We start from the raw sequence: 16,959 nt of genomic DNA, 5'->3' as shown, positions 1-16,959 counted from the left end.
ATGTGATGTGTGATATTTCAGCCATGTTGTATGTGCTGTTTGAAATACTTTTTGAAGAAACAACTGTGTTAAGCAACTGTTTTATTAGTTATATTTCTGTGACCTACACAAAACTGATTTCACATCATGTAACCATTAAAACTCTTTTCTTGCAATGGTAGTAAATTATAAAAGTGTAACTGAGATTTTTATTTCATAAATTTAAAAATCCTGTCAGCATTACTACTACTTGTAACTTAGTACATGACTTACAGAGTTTTATATATACAGATTGTTATTTTAATATACTTAAGTGACGTGTATTTACAAAATACTAGTATTCCTCTTTGTTCAAAAGATGTATGTATGATTACAAATAGGCTCATGCTTTCCTATGCATTTCATAATAGCAGTACAAGTAATATCTTAAGATGCACAGATATGTCTTTGCAAATACCTGTATTTATGCACAGTTGTTATTTTTTTGTTGTTGTTGTTTTCAATATGACTGAATTAAGAAACCAAATATTTTATTTTTTACTTACTATAAAACTTTGGCCTTCTCACTACAATCTGGCTTACCCACTCGGCCACCTGGTCAGCCCTACACTTCTGCAAGTCTTTGTACTTGTGACAGCACTGTTGATCTGAGCAGGGTATACCTGTCAGGGTTGACAGATGATCACCCAGCTCCTGCAAGATATCTGTTGTACAGAGAAGGCATGCATCCCCAGTATACATTTAGAAATGATATTAGGGGGCAAGGGATTAGAGCTTCTAGACTGAATGCCACTGAAGACCATAAAGAGTTGGTTGGTCTAAAAAAGAGGTTAAATGACAGGGGTTATAAACCCCATGAGATAGAGAGGAACCCTTGTAGAACTCGACAGCCTTAGGCTAGATAGTGCTAGACCGTATTATTCTCCTACAAGTGATGACACAATTTACCCTAATAATAAAGTTACATCTGAACAGGTTAAAATATCCATGTTCTACACTACAGATATTAAACCAATCATGGACATTATCAATAAGAATTGGTGGGTGCTGATTACAGATCCAGAAGTTAGGGGAGTGGTTGGGGAACATCCCACCTTCTTTTTCAAAAATAAACGTAACCTGAAAAGGCTTTTATGCCATCCTAAGGAGGGTAGTAGACATATTGAAAGAGCCACTGGTATGCATCCATGTGGGAATTGCAATTTCTGTTGTTATGTTGATACTACTGGGTCATTTATACAGCCAGATACAGGGCAACATTATACATTTGGGATCAATGCCAACTGTAAGATATCTCATGTGGTTTAGCTTGCCAAGTGCATAATATGTGAATCATTTTACATTGGTAAAATGGACAGGTCCCTTAGACAGAGGCTGAGAGAACATATTTACAATATGAGAATTAGGTCAGCCAACAATGCCCTAGCGAAACATGTGGTGACACCAGGAAATGATCATGGGCTTAGGTTTATGGTCATAGATAGAGTTACACCTACAATTCAAAAAGGAGATATTAGGAATATGACCGAGAACAAGGAAGTCAAATGGATTATAAGACTTAGGGCAGATAGAGGGAAGGGCTGAAATGAAAGAGACTCTATCAAGCCCACTTTAAAATCAAGGAGACTGTCAGTAAAATAAAATAAAACAATATATACCATTCAAGGATGTTAGCTGACACATATTCCTATGCACTACATAGGTTTCTTTGTGTGTGTATGTATGGGTTTACCTGATAACACCGAAATGCCAAAACACCGACAACAAAATAACCGACATGACAAAACCGAAAGTTCAAAAACACGAAACTTCACATGCCCGACAAACCACAATCCCGACAATCAACAAAACAAGTAACTTTCCCGGAAAACACACACACACAACACAAGGACACCAAAAACCTTACAAACCTACACTAAACCTTACATACACAACTATCTATGCACTAACCTTAACCCAAACCTTAACCCTAAGGCCTGTCACTGTCGCGCACTTACTTTAACTGCACCCTAACCCTAACAGGGAATCAGTACCCGAGGAAACAAATACAGATAATTCAGGGTTTTGACAATAGGAATGGTACCCCTGTGGACAATGTTAATACTTGTACATATAAAGTAAACTATGCACAAGGTGGGGATAAGGAAGTTGATGGTGAGTGGCCTAGAGATATGTGTATAGATAATTCTATTAGTTGTGAAATATGTGTGGAAAACAACTTTTACATATATAATTTTACTGATTTAGAGGTTACCAAGGATTTTTTTAATCTTTTTATAAAAGGGTTTTCGTTTATACCTATTAAAAAACCCAATATAGATGAAATTTTACTTGATGTAAAATTATTTACAAGAAAACTACATTTGAAAACTTTGTTTAAGGGTGAGGAGCAAATGGCGACCAACGTGCTAAAAAGAAGAAGTGTGTTTAATCCCCCCCTTACAACATGATGTACTTAATTTTGAGAGTTACGTATTGAATATGATTAGGGAAGGCTTTAAAAAGGACGATGGAGTTCAAGAATATAGTAATCTAACAGGGGAAGAAATTATGACCTTGAAAATGTTACAGTGTAATGACAAAATAAGAATTATGAAACCCGATAAAGGTGGAGGGGTGGTCCTGATGGATCACTGGGACTATACGAGAAGGATGCTTGACATCCTAAGTAAGGGGGATAGATATCAGATAGCGTCTAGGAATGAAATGAACATTTGTTACAAGAAAATAGACCCATGGTTGGAAGACAATCTTTTACAGGGTCTTATAGATGTTGATCTGTATAACTTTTTTAAAGTAACTAAACCAGTAGTCCCAGAGATATTTGGCATCCCAAAAATTCACAAGGATGTCCACAACCCTCCACTTAGACCTATTGTGACCTCTCAGTGTTCAAAAACACAGACTTTAGCCATTTATGTGGATACGAAGTTAAAAACTTTTCATAAGGATTATCAGCATATACTTATTGATTCCTGGGATTTTTTAACTAAATTTAATACAGTTTCATATAACGGGAATTATATTTTTTTAACAATTGATGTTAGAGATTTATTTTCCGTGATACCACATGATATAGGCTTAAATTGGTTTGAACATATGTTAGTAGAGTTCAATTTTCTCAATGCAATAGAGTTTAGATTGATTCTCGAAAACATGGAATTAGTATTGAAAAATAATTTTCTATACTTTCAGGGTGACATTTACCATCAGATAGGTGGAGTAGCAATGGGGTCTTCATGTGCCCCCATCTATGCAAATATTATTATGCTTTTTTGGGAATTGCATTACGTCTTTAAGTCCAATTTTTGGGAATATGTTGTTACATACTTTCGATTTTTGGATGACATTTTTATTATGTGGAAAGGCACTGAGGAACAGATTGTCAAATTTATTGAATATTTGCATACAACTACCTTCCTAGAATTTACTTTCCAACATAGTACTGAGCAAGTTAATTATCTTGACGTAACAATCATAAAAAACAGGACAGACAACAAATATGAATCAAAAATTTTTAGAAAAGAATGTTTTTCAAACTCATACGTACATTTCGAGAGCGACCACCCATTATATTTAAGGAGAAATATTATAAAGGGCCAGATGATTAGGGCCTCATGAATGACTAGTGAAAATGATGATTATTTAGAAGAAATGGAATTTATTCAAGGTTTATTTAGGGAAAGAGGATACCCATTGAGGTTAATTAGAAGTGTTAAGAGAGAAGTTATAAAAAAAACGGAACACTCAATATCCCCCACTGTTATTACACAACAATGAAAATATATGTAAGGAAAAAAGTGTTTTTATAAGAGTTAATAATATTAATGTTGACAACAATGATCTACCCCGGTTGATGCTCACATACTATAAGGGGGTAAGCTGGATACAGAGGGGGATCAATGAGGTTTGGGGAATTTTCTCTAGGATGTGTATTGACTGTTCCATGTTTCAACAACCATTGAGGTTTGGGTATAGGAAAAATCACAACTTTAAAAGATTATTTGAAAAGAAAAAAACTGGATCACCAAATGGGACACAACCCAAAGTGGGGACACATAAATGTGGGCGATGTGCACAGTGTCCCTTTGTTATAGGTGAAAAGATGTTGTGGTTGAGGAATATAGATTTAAAATTGAAAAATAATGGATGTCACACTCAGGGTGTAGTTTATTTAGCACTTTGTTTGTTCTGTGGGAAATACTATGTTGGAAAAACTGAACGTAAACTCAAACAACGTATATACGAGCATGTAAGGGATATAAACAAGAAAAATGAGAACAACGCACTGTTTAGGCATACCACTACGTGTGTAGAAGCTAATATTAAATTTTGGGTCCTCGAGGAGGTTAAGAGAGGGGATAGGGGAGGTGATTGGGAATCCCTATTGGAATACAGAGAACTTATGTGGCAGCTTAGGTTAGACGCCTGTGGTTCCAATGGGATGAATGACCACCTTTCCATTAAACCCGCTTTGAAACTTTTAGCAAATAACCCCAAAAGGAAGTAATATATGTGTATATACACTACACATATATCTATGTATATATACATATATTTTTTTACATAGTATTTTAATTCAGGGGTTAACTATTGATTTTTAATTATTTATTTATGTATATTTATACATTTTTAGACTATTCATGTATGATATAAGGTATGTTTACATAATGCACTTTGGTACACCGGTTACAAGGTTTCATACCTTTACGTCTTTGGTAACCTAGAAGAAATATTTCTATTTTTGTATTTTATATAAATTTGGAATATTGAATATTGTACAAATGGGTTTTAGCACACACATCTAGTTCAGAAATGTATTTTAGATTTTTTTGATACATAATTGTGTAAAAAATCAACATCAATTTTCCATAAATATCATGAAGCACTTTATTAAAATGGTATTAGTATATATATATATATATATATATATTTTAGAAAGATGAATTTGTTCCCTTTTGAATTAAGGTTTTATTTTATTTTTTATTAAAGGACTTGTTTTACAAGTATTTATACATACATACATATTTAGATATAAATATTGGTTTACATTAAAAATATGTTTTATTATATAGTTTAGTAAACTGTATATTAAAATGTAAAGTGAGTCTTTGTTACAAGAGTTAATTGGGTGAATGCAAGTGAAATTCATTGGTTTGTTAACAATTTAGTCATTATTCAATATACTAATCAACTAGTAGTGTATTTAAGACACTTGATTTCGTTAAACAATGGATTCTGATGAAGTTTTATATGACTTTGACGAAAGCGCGCTCAATCCCAGTTCTGTTCATGTTTGTGGATTCGTGTTATTAAATATTTTGTCCTGGTTCAGCTACGAGTGGTCTTTTGGATAACATCTTGTGTTACATCATTTCGTACCTTTGAGGTTTGGTACTTGTAGGAGGGCAGCCCTTCATTGTAAAGCCAGCGGAGGTGTTTTGGCATCGTACAGTGTTTTTGGTGGAGGAGAGTGGTCGTTTGTGCACCCTAACCCTAACTCACTTAATCTGCCCCTAACCCTTGTCTGTCACTATCGCACACTTACCTTACCTGCACCCTAACCCTAACTCACTTAATCTGCCCCTAACCCTCAAGTCCATCACTATCGCACACTTACCTTACCCGCACCCTAACCCTAACTCACTTAACCCACCCCTAAACTTAAAGTCCATCACTATCGCACACTTAGCTGACCCGCACCCTACCCTAATGTCCATCACTATCACACACTTACCTTACCCACACCCTGACCCTAACATCCGTCCCTATCGCACACTTACCTTAACATGTTGGTGTGCTCAGCATCAGGATTCTCAACTTTTGGTCTTCTCCGTTGTCGATCTTCCGGTGTCGAGGTTCTCGTTGTCAGCATTGTGGACTTTCGGCGTTTTCAGGTAGACCCATATATATATATATATATATATATATATATATATATATATACCGTATTTCCCCGAAAATAAGACCGGGTCTTATATTCTTTCTCCTGGCGAAATGTGCATTAGGGCTTACTATCAGGGGATGCCGTATTTACCCGCACCGTACAGCAATCTACCTTTATTCAGTTATTCATGTACAAAAATTGACATTAATTAATGAACACAAATCGACATTTCTTCATGTACAAAAATCGACATTTATTCATGTACACAAATTGACATTTATTTTGTACTTTTCTATTACTGGAGAACAGTTCTAATAATGGGTTGACAGTTGTGTGTGAATTCTACATAGTGCAACAAACATTTCAAGTCAAGAATATCTGCACCTTGACTTTCACAGTTATTCAAATACAGTCATGTCATCTTCTTCTGGGACATTGTCGTAAGTGTCCAACCCCCAAATTTTGGACTGAATTTCTTGCGACTCCATTTCCTGTAGCACCGTTGGCCCCAGTCTGTCATGCCTAGCAACTGAGCTCTCCTTAAATGAGCATTGCTTGTCCAAGTAGCCTGCTCGTAGTGCATTGGCAACACAGCTGTCAGTGATTTTATCCCATGAATTTTTCACCCAACTCACTACCTCTTGCAGGCTAGGCTTCACAAAGTTTCTATGCTAATTTCTCTCCATTCTATTTTCAATGTTGTCATTGAGTTCCATGCGCAAATGGTCCTTGAATGGCTTGTTTATTGCAATATCAAGAGTCTGGAGATAGGCAGTCATTCCTTCGGGAATCATTATTTGATCTATTCTTCTCCGTGCTAGGAATTTCTTCATTTCTTTAGTGCTGTGAGTACTGACTGAATCCCAGACTAGCATACCTCTTTAGGCCACCTCACAAAACAAGTGGCAGCATTACATCGACCCACTTCCTTATAACTGCCTGTGTGCACCAGGCTTTTTTGGTTTCAAGAATGTAAATGCCTGAAACAGATTCAATCTTATTTTTCTTGCCCTTACTAATGATTAGAGGTGGGGTTTTCTTTCCATCTAGACGAATTGCCAAAATACAGGTAACATGTACACTCTCGTAACCAGTGGAGGGAATGTAGATTGATGAGGCACCTCTCTGATCAATTGTTGTTTGAGATCCTTGGCCCATAAACACTGCAGTTTCATCTATAGCAATCATGTTTGAGAGTTGGTATTTATAAAAGTCAATGCCATCAACAAAGGAATTGAACACAAGTGCACGTTTAATAACTTCAGTATCTTCCAGCTTGAACAGTGTTGTCGATCTTCTTAGAGACAGTTCATATTGCTGAAGGAAGCCATCCAGCCAATGTTGTGATACTTTGAATTCTTAATTGTAGTGCTATTGCAAGGGCAAATGCTTGAATATCAGCCCTGCGCACAACTAAAGCCTTTGCTCTCCTGTTAGCAATCCAGTCACAGATGATGTCTACAAGCTCAGGAAATAATGGTTGCCAACATGATCCACACTTACACTTCTTAGCATTTCCCTCGTCGGCTTGTTGACTGAAGTTAACATACGCTGCTTGCCATTTTCAGACCATTCGGAGATCTAACAACTTCTCTTTACAGAATGCCATCAGGTTCTTTCCACAGGAGTCCTCCATGATTCCTTTCTTGTACTCGATGGAATAGCTCTTTCTTTTTGTACTCATCTTGTCTGGGGTGGGGTTAATTGAAGACTTATGCGACCGGAGTGGCAACACAAAATGGCACTGGTTATGAAGAGAAGACACTACCACAGCTGCTCGTTACTATGACCGCGCACTTTGACCTGCATGGGTTTATGGGCCAAGGATCTTAACCATCAAGTGTGAGTGATGATTAGGTTACAGTACAAATCTGAACTGGGGCTTATTTTTGGTGTAGGGCTTATATCATGAACAATCTGGAAAAACCAGGCTAGGCCTTACTCTCTGTTTAGGTCTTATTTAGAAAGAAATACGGTATATATAGATATATATATATGTGTGCGAGTTTTATATTTTATACATTATATATGTTTTTATTTCTTGCTATACTTGAATGATTTTATATTGAAATTGTGGCTAGTTCCACTTTAAATTAATGTAATTAAGTTGTTTACATGTTGATTGGTTGATGCACTGTATTTAAATGGACTACACCCCGAAGGTTGTTTGGTCTGATGAAGCTGTTATGTGAAAGCACTTACCTCCTTCATTAAAAGCTTTTAACTAGTACATGGTTGAATTCTTTAATATACTGCCTGGTTTGTGTGTTGCCATACTTTTTAATGGACTATAAATAAAAATATGTTTTTATTCCTGCTCAAGCATCAACTCCTTTTTTTGTTTAATTTTTTCTTGCATATGCATAGCTGTATGAATTAGTACAATCCTGTGCCAATATGTCCTATCATTAAAGTGGAAAATAAGTATGAACTATGAGTGGAATGTTGTTTTCAAAATACATGTAACACTGTGTTCTAGTTTAACTAATTTACAAATACAGAAATGTAACAATTCATGGAAGGTTACATCTCCTTTTCTGTACAAGTGTGCCTGATTTAATAGGTAATATTGAAGTAAAACAGCAGTATCTCATTAAAGTTGCTGCTGGTCCTTCACTTGGTACAGCAACCACCACCATCCCTCCCCAACCTGGAGTCTAACTAGGATGTGATGTGTGATATTTCAGCCATGTTGTATGTGCCGTTTGAAATACTTTTTGAAGAAACAACTGTGTTAAGCAACTGTTTTATTAGTTATATTTCTATGACCTACACAAAACTGGTTTCATATAATGTAACTATTACAACTCTTTTCTTGCAATGGTAATAAATTATAAATGTGTAACTGAGATTTTTATTTCATAAATTTAAAAATCCTGTCAGCATTACTACTACTTGTAACTTAGTACATGATTTACAGAGTTTTATATATACAGATTGTTATTTTAATATACTTAAGTGACGTGTATTTACAAAATACTAGTATTCCTCTTTGTTCAAAAGATGTATGTATGATTACAAATAGGCTCATGCTTTCCTATGCATTTCATAATAGCAGTACAAGTAATATCTTAAGATGCACAGATATGTCTTTGCAAATACCTGTATTTATGCAAAGTTGTTAACCTTTTTTGTTGTTGTTTTTAATATGACTGAGTTAAGAAACCACATATTTTATTTTACTTACTATAAAACTTTGGCCTTCTCAGTACAATCTGGCCTACCCACTCAACCACCTGGTCAGCCCTACACTTCTGCAAGTCTTTGTACTAGTGACGGCACTGTTGATCTGAGCAGGTTATACCTGTCATGGTTGACAGATGGTCACTCAGCTCCTGCAAGATATTGATTTTTTGCAGGTGCTATTCCTTGTGCACACCTCAGTCTTCTCCAGGTATGAATCAAGCAAAAATTAAAGCAGGAACAAGGTCTCCTTTACAGACCAGAGTGCTTCATGCCTTCACAGGAGTTGCCGACTTTTGAAGAGGCAGCGCAAGAATGAGGAATATCTGATCAGAGGTGTATTAACCAGGGTTAGAACCACTCCCTGAAGGGTGTGACATCACATTAACCAAAACCTTTTTGTTAGCACAGTCATTACAACAGCTATTGGCACTACTGGCAAGTGTGGAGTAACTCAAACTGCTTTGTCACGTACTGATTATTCTTTAAGAAAAACACGTATCTTTCCCTTCCATATGTCATAAAATTGTACTATATGATTAGCAAGTCACACTGATAATGCTTATTAGTAAAAGTTATTTGTTTTATACCCTAACAGCAGTATGTGCCATGCAGTACAGCAGAAATTTTATTTTTATTTTTTGGGGGGATATAAATGTCAATATGTATGTTATTTTTCAGTTTTATGAATTTATGATTTGTTTTAGTTGCAAGGGTATGACACGTGTTGGATGGACAGGGATTAAGCTTCAGATAACTGCAAACCTGACAAACAGTGAGTCCATGTCAATTTGAAATAAGTTCATGTAACACTGGACATGCATTCACAAGTGGCAACATGCTGAAATTTACCAATATATCTCAGGACATGTTTGCATATTACTATTCATAGAGATGCATATAAATTAGCCTAATTTGCATATAATGTGGAAATGGCCTTGAATTTTTGCCAATACATTAAGCAGCATCATATTAAAATAGCAGAGGTAGGCAGCAAATGTATTAAGATATCACAGAAATACTAATGTAAGGACATTTTTTTTTAATTATTATTATATTCAGTATTGATTTAAGGCTTATTTGTAATGAACTTAGATGTATATTGTGCACGTTATGATAGCATTGACAGCCAGGTACAGTGCAATGAAAAAGTATTTGCCCCCTTGCTGAGTTCTTATTTCTTTGCATGTTTGTCACACTTAAATGTTTCAGATCATCAAACAAATTAAAATATTAGACAAAGATAACCCAAGTAAACACAAAATGCAGTTTTTAAGTGATGATTTTATTTATTAAGGAAAAAAAACTATCCAAACCTACAAGGTCCTATGTTAAAAAGTAATTGCCCCCCCTTGTTAAATCATGAATTAACTGTGGTTAATCACATTTTTGGGAAAGCTGAGTTCAATTTCACTAGCCACACCCAGGCCTGATTACTGCCAGACCCGATGAATCAAGAGATCACTTAAATAGAACCTGTCAAAGTGAAGTAGGCCAAAAGATTCCAAAAAGGAAGACATCATGCCGCAATCTAAAGAAATTCCGGAACAGATGTGAAACAAAGTAATTGACATCTATCAGTCTGGAAAAGGTTACAAAGCCATTTCAAAAGCTTTGGGACTCCAGCGAACCATGGTGAGAGCCATTATCCACAAATGGAGAAAACATTGAAAGGTGGTGAACCTTCACAGGAGTAACCGGCCTACAATAATTACCCCAAGAGCACAGCTACTACTAATCCAAGTGATCACAAAAGAACCCAGAACAACATCCAGAAAACTGCAGGCCACACTTGTCTCAGTTAAGGTCAGTGTTCATGACTCAACCAAAAAAAGAGAGACTGGGCAAAAATGGCATGCATGGCAGAGTTTCAAGGTGAAAACCACTGCTGACCAAAAAAAAAATAAAGGCTCATCTCACTTTTGCCAAAAAAACATCTTGATGATCCCCAAGACTTTTGGGGAAATATTCTGTGGAGTGACAAAACAAAAGCTGAACTTTTTGAGAGGTGTGCATCCCGTTACATCTGGCGTAAAAGTAACACAGCCTTTCAGAAAAAGAATATCATGCCAACAGTCAAACATGGTAGAGGTAGTGTGATGGTCTGGAGCTGCTTTGTTGCTTCTGGACCTCTACTAAAAAATCCTAAAGGAGAATGTCTGGTCATCAGTTCGTGACCTCAAGCTGAAGTGCACTTGGGTTCTGCAGCAGGACAATGATCCAAAACACACCAGCAAGTCCACCTCTGAATGGCTTAAAAAAAACAAAATGAAGGTTTTGGAGAGGCCTAGTCAAAGTCCAGACTTGAATCCAATTGAGATGCTGTGGCATGACCTTAAAAGGGTGGTTCATGCTCGGAAATCCTCCAATATGACTGAATTAAATCAATTGTGCAAAGAAGAGTGGGCCAAAATTCCTCAACAGCGATGTGAAAGACTCATTGCCAGTTATTGCAAATGCTTGATTGTAGTTGTTGCTGCTAAGGGTGGCACAAACAGGTATTAGGTTTAGGGGGCAATTACATTTTCACATAGGGCCATGTAGGTTTGGATAGTTTTTTTCCTTAATAAATAAAATCATCACTTAAAAACTGCATTTTGTGTTTACTTGGGTTATCTTTGTCTAAAATGTATATTCTTTTGATGATCTGAAACATTTAAGTGTGACAAACATGCAAAAAAATAAGAAATCATGAAGGGGGCAAATACTTTTCCATTGCACTGCCAATTTCTGTCATTTTGAATTTACATTTCATGAGAGCTGCAGTGGAATCGATTAGGAATTACAAAAAATGATCATTACAGAAGTGTAATTTACTGATTGTGCATAAATGGGTATAAATGTAGTCATTTACTACAGAGCTTTTACTGTGCTAAAGACACAAACGTGTGATAAATCTGATGTTTTGGTAGTGACAGCAAGTAACAAAAATGTCAGCATTAGCAGTACATGCCATTGGCAGAGATGAGGGCAGGGATTTTTTTTGGTGACAAAAGTGCTTGAATGAACTGTAGTTAATATATATTACATTCTGACATGGATATATTCAGATTTCTATTATGTGGTCATATGGGTTTATGTTAAATAACAGTTACTGTAGGTGGCAGGAATAACTGGCCAGTGTTATGCACTTTAAGAGGGGATTACATCCAAACATTATTGTCACACTTTCTGACTGTGGTGCTTTGTTTCTTTCTTTCTTTCTTTGTTTTTTGCATGAAGTACTGGTGGAGAATAAGCAATCAAAGCACATAAAGGATAATGTCAGCCACAAGAAATATTGTGCCCCCATGACAGCACTTAGGACATATGGGAAACTTCTTTATGGTAAAGGGAGCCAAGATAAGCTGAGAGAAACAAGGCCTAGAGTCAAGTAGTTGTTCAAATAAATGCAGTTGGAGGCAGAAACTGAACATTGGCACAGTGCAAGAAAAGGGCAAATGGTATGGTAGCACATGCTAGAAGCAAGGCAAGGTAGAATGTAATTGCCTGTACCACTACAGGGGGGCATCCGAATCTTAGCCAGCCCAGCCGTGTAGATGACTATGGCACAGAAGATGGTACAACAAGAATAATTAGTGGCGGTGTGGACACTGTTTCATCAAACCAAAGTCTGCAACAGCAGCAACACTTATCTTCTCATGAAGGTTGGTTTAAAATCACTATCACACAGTTATATAGAGGGAATTGAACGCTGACAGGAAATTATTTCATTAAACACATCACAACTCATTATTATTATTAGGTGAGCCTTGTATATCAGCAAATAATGGAAATGAAGGCACCACGCATGGTAAGTGTCCCACTCACCAACTTGTGAGCATACTTAACTGTATGCTGATGCATTATTATTGTTATTATTATTGTTATTATTATTATTATTATTATTCAAGTTTTCTAATAATTTTTACACAGTCAGCATCAGAAACAAACAGTTCAACTATACCAATAAATTAGAATGATGTCAGTAGCAGAATGGGTGTTCCTACTGCTGCTGCTGTGATAATATAGTTATATTTATAAGGCAGCCCAAGGATAATGGTAGGCACTCCCCAAGTTTAATGGCAGGTTGTCTCACCACATAACATTTATTTATTTATTTTACATTTGTTTACCAGGCTAGTCCAACTGGATACATGTCCATTTTCAGTGGAGGCCCGTGGAGAAAAGCTCCAGTTACACAGCATCATAGAGACATACAAAAACATTCAATAACATTTTGATTTTACATTTACAGAATAGACATTTTAAAACAACATTTTAAACATTGCATGGAAAAAGTTTGGCAATAATATTAATAAGGCGTAATACCTCTGCAGTTACCAAGAATTAGAATAAGACAGAAAAAAATGGCTAATAGAGTTACAGATAAGAAGTAATACTCAGGGAGGAGAGTGCAAAGAAGAAGGAGGAGGGGTAGTTATAAGGAATGGTTAGAAGGAGAGATTTATATACTCAGGGGGGAGAGTGCAAAGAAGAAGGAGGAGGGGTAGTTATAAGGAATGGTTAGAAGGAGAGATTTATATACTCAGGGAGGAGAGTGCAAAGAAGAAGGAGGAGGGGTAGTTATAAGGAATGGTTAGAAGGAGAGATTTATATACTCAGGGGGGAGAGTGCAAAGAAGAAGGAGGAGGGGTAGTTATAAGGAATGGTTAGAAGTAGAGATTTATATACTCAGGGGAGAGTGCAAAGAAGAAGGAGGAGGGCTAGTTATAAGGAATGGTTAGAAGGAGAGATTTATATACTCAGGGGGAGAGTGCAAAGAAGAAGGAGGAGGGGTAGTTATAAGGAATGGTTAGAAGGAGAGATTTATATACTCAGGGGGAGAGTGCAAAGAAGAAGGAGGAGGGGTAGTTATAAGGAATGGTTAGAAGGAGAGATTTATATACTCAGGGAGGAGAGTGCAAAGAAGAAGGAGGAGGGCTAGTTATAAGGAATGGTTAGAAGGAGAGATTTATATACTCAGGGAGGAGAGTGCAAAGAAGAAGGAGGAGGGGTAGTTATAAGGAATGGTTAGAAGGAGAGATTTATATACTCAGGGGGGAGAGTGCAAAGAAGAAGGAGGAGGGGTAGTTATAAGGAATGGTTAGAAGGAGAGATTTATATACTCAGGGAGGAGAGTGCAAAGAAGAAGGAGGAGGGTTAGTTATAAGGAATGGTTAGAAGTAGAGATTTATATACTCAGGGAGGAGAGTGCAAAGAAGAAGGAGGAGGGTTAGTTATAAGGAATGGTTGGAAGTAGAGATTTATATACTCAGGGGGAGAGTGCAAAGAAGAAGGAGGAGGGGTAGTTATAAGGAATGGTTGGAAGTAGAGATTTATGGTAGAGAATAATATTTTGATTGGTGACAGGTAGTTAGTGAAAAAAAAACATGTTAGTAACTCTGCAGAAAGTGTCAGTGCAAGTCAAAGTCAAGCACAACTTAACATACCATTCACAGCTGTAGCAGAGGGGCACCCTGCACCTCTACCCTAGTATCTCCTAATCCAGAAGGGCACCCCTGCACCTCTACATGAGTATCTCCTAACCCAGAGCAACACCCCTGCACCTCTAACACCAGTATCAACTAACCCAGAGGAACACTTTGAGGATGATGGCAGACATTATGAGCCCACAGTGCCCATAGTGACATCTTTACAAAGGAGAGCCTGTGGCAGAGATTTCTTATAGCTACCCCAGGAAACATTTAAAGTATTGGTTGCCCAACAGGAAATGTGCCATGGCATTGTTAGGGCTCAGAGCATCGCCAGAGAGAGTCAGCTGGTAATGGTCAGAGTCCTCCAGGGTAGCCGTGATTATTTCCAGCACTACTTTGAAATGGAAGAGAGCAGGGATAATGCCATGGTCACACTAATATGTAGTATGTTGGTAAACCAAGCTTGAGTGGCCATCTCCATTCCTACTCTAGTTAGGACATACCAGAGTCAAGCTGGAGTCAGTCTTGCCAGGGTTAAAGGACAGTGTACTATCAAGACGTGGGGGGAAATCACATGATACTAACATTGCTTCTCAAGACATTAAAGTCACAACACATTTCACTCAGGCCATGTCAATGGCCATCTACATCCATCAGAATTTCACAATCATGGTCACGACCACAGTCACACAGTAGTGTTAGGTCAGTGGCAACAGGATCACCTGCATCACAGCATCAGACCAACTCACTGCACAGTTCTTATAGTAGTCCCTCCTCAAAATCAGTTGCACCATCTCCTAGCCTATCAACAGGAGATGCATGCGACTCATTTGATCTTAAACTACAGTGAATTCGCTTCATTGGCACAACTTTCTGTTTACTTGAAATGGGGGTTTAGGTGGGGGGTTTGCACAAGCACATGCACATACACACACACACATATATATAATATAATATATATATATATATATATATATATATATATATACACACACACACACATATAGGTTCATAGTTTCATAGGTAGGTACTAGGCTATCGGCCCTAGGGCCTATACAAGCCTAGCCAAAAGGTACCCTGGCTTTCGCCACCCAAGTAAATTATTTTCCTGGGCCCCTATCAAGCACAGCCACAGAGGTGATCCCCGAGTGAATTTCCTATTTCCCATCCAATCATCAAGATTTTTCTTGAAGAGTGCGAATGAGGAGCTTTGTTTGATATAGATAGGTAGTTTGTTCCAGAGTATATACATACACACACACACACACACACACACACACATATATATATATATATATATATATATATATATATATATATATATATATATATATATATATATGGGATTCGTACTGATCCCTGACAGCACTTTCTGCCGAAGCAGAAATCAACGAACATACTTAACTGAAAGTGCTGTTCACCGAAGCAGCACTTTCGGATAAGTATGCTCGTTTTGCCAGTCGCACTACGGTCAATGCGGATAAGGGAAAATTCCCTTTTCCCCACTGTAGTGTGACCTCCGAGTGAGAATATTAAACTAGGGGGTGTGGGGGTGCAGGGGGGCTTGCCCCCCCTTGCATAAAAGTAGATCTATTGTTTTTTTTTTTTTTGTAACACACTTTCGTTAAAGTGTGTTCGGTTATTGTGGATTTGGGATGTTGAAGTTTCAATTTACAGTCTTAGATCCATATATATATATATATATATATATATATATATATATATATATATATATATATGTGTGTATGCATTTCACCCTTGCAAAACTAAGAGGTACGCTATCAATTAACATTTGACACCCTCCTCACTGCACAAATGATCATAGTTTCTGAAGTCAAAAGTTATTGTATTTGACACTATAAAATTAATCTGATGTGCAGTACAACAGAATAAAGTAATAAGAAATGGCATATATAAATAAAGCATTACATACATTTGCAATGTGTTACCCCATGAAGTATTTCACTGTTGTCAGTATTCCTTACTTCTGTATAGTTTAGTAATGTTTAAAGCAGAAGTTATTCTTTAAAGCAAAACAAAATGGGAATTATTTTCTGTTTGATGACTTTCAAGATTACTGAACAGCACTCTGGCATGTCAGCAACATGAGTATTATTCAAACAGATAATAAAAAAATATTTTCAGATGAGACAAAATGTCAGATGAACAGTGACAGCAGACAGTGCACCACACAGCATAGCCCACAGATATCACTGCATGCATTAGTTATACTCTGTGTTTTTTACAATAAAGGAAACACTAACTCGAATGCCATGGTCCATAGTTCAGGACTAGACGCTGCCATCTGTGCAGCTACCTGCCATGCATAAGCCTGTTGCTGGCTGGTCATCATTACTCATAGTGGAACTAGAACTGCGAGTTGCAGTGACAGCATGGGTCACTTCACTGCCAGATCATGTTGTGCAGAACGCAACATGCAGTAAACATCCTGCACACAGTAGCTGGGTCATACTGAAGGGCTCCCCCAAACAT

The sequence above is a fragment of the Protopterus annectens genome, chromosome 1.part1 (genome assembly GCF_019279795.1).
Source record: "Protopterus annectens isolate FY-2018-M chromosome 1.part1, PAN1.0, whole genome shotgun sequence".
Lineage (NCBI taxonomy): Eukaryota > Metazoa > Chordata > Ceratodontiformes > Protopteridae > Protopterus > Protopterus annectens.
The sequence above is the reverse complement of the archived record's forward strand: the minus strand, read 5'-3'. Positions refer to the sequence as shown.